This window comes from Aplysia californica, unplaced genomic scaffold (assembly GCF_000002075.1).
Source record: "Aplysia californica isolate F4 #8 unplaced genomic scaffold, AplCal3.0 scaffold00391, whole genome shotgun sequence".
In the NCBI taxonomy this organism is placed as follows: domain Eukaryota; kingdom Metazoa; phylum Mollusca; class Gastropoda; order Aplysiida; family Aplysiidae; genus Aplysia; species Aplysia californica.
The window spans coordinates 594389-595957 of record NW_004797661.1 but is presented as its reverse complement, the minus strand read 5'-3'; positions in this window follow the sequence as shown (position 1 = coordinate 595957).

The window sequence follows — 1569 nt, the reverse complement described above, 5'->3', positions numbered from 1 at the left end:
AGAGAGAGACAGAGATACAGAGATACAGAGATACAGAGAGACAGAGAGACAGAGAGAGAGAGAGAGTGGGGGAGGGAGAGGGGGAGAGAGAGAGAACAATAATAACAACGACGACGACAACAACATCATTAACAAGAGCTGCAGCAACAGCAACATCATCAATATGGAGAAAGGGGGAGGGAGACAACAACAACAACAACGATTTTGAGCAGCAATAGCAACATTAACATTCTTGACAATTTGGCATACCAAATACAAGTAGCTTCATAAATCATTCAACAACAGCAATGGAAAAACGAGGAATAGAGAACGAGAGGGAGTATAATGGAGAGAAAGAAAGAGCAAGAGAGATTTATATACAACTCACCATATCTATTTCCGGGTGCAAGTGAACTGTTCAATCCAATTTGCTTTGTTTTACAAACGTTGAAATATTCCTGCCTTCCTCTGCTTGTTTTGGTGAACTTGTGCAAAGCACTTCACCTTGTAAGGAAGTTTGACATTTGTATTTGTATACAAAAAGAAGCGCCAAAGAATCTAGATCTAGATCTTGACTGGGAGATAAGCACTGAATTAGATCTAGATAGACCTAAACCAAAGAAACTATCTCCAGATGCGAAGAAGCCTGGATCTAAAACCTAGATTAGCAATAGATTTATCTATATCTAGAATCTAGATCTAGATCTAGATATAGATCTACTAAGAACATAAGTTACAAAACACGCTTTCATTCATGATAAATACAAAGGTGTGTGTTCTGCAACAAATATTCTCTGAATAATACTCTATTTAAGCTTGATCTGTTTTTCCACCAATTGACTTACCTTTCAGGACCTTTAGGAAAATGATAAAAAGCTAATTCAGGTCGTCTGTTCTTTTAATTAGTGTAGTTTATTGCACACCACTTACCGTGTGTGTTCTTAGAATCAGCCATGTTTGTTTGGGTTTACCGTCGCAGTTCCTTTTGTCACAGGATTGGTCAGATTCGTGGTCTAGCTCAAGCTGTACTGTCTCCTTTACATTGCCAGGTCTCTGGTATTACCCAACTATTACCACTTTTTATTTTAAGAGGTGGCTGGAGGGCGCCACTGGTAGGTCCTATTTCTTTTCTTTCGCTCTGTTATTTTTTACTCTTTGTCTTGTTTTTTATATACGCTGTTATGACCGATAGTGTTTCGATGCGCTTTTCTTTACTTAAAATATCCAAAAGTTTAAGTGGATAAACATTCTCTTATTGCCAATCACATGTATGTGTATTTCCAAGCAGGACATTAAAAATAATACCTGTTACTACCCGCATGATTCCCATCATCCGCTAATATAACCAGCCGCCCATTTGTGGGCAATGCCAACGATGCTGGCAAACAATCTTTCGCGGTCCAGAAAATGAATTCATTCGAACATATTGAAACTGTAGGTGTTTTCAAGTCCCTACCCCGCCCCCCAGCCCCTAATATTACTTTTTACTTCACAGCAACGAGACTTCCAGGCGGCATTTGGGTTACCTTCCTAAGGCTACATTTTCATTATCTATAAATTATTTATCACCTGAATTGTCATAATCTCTCC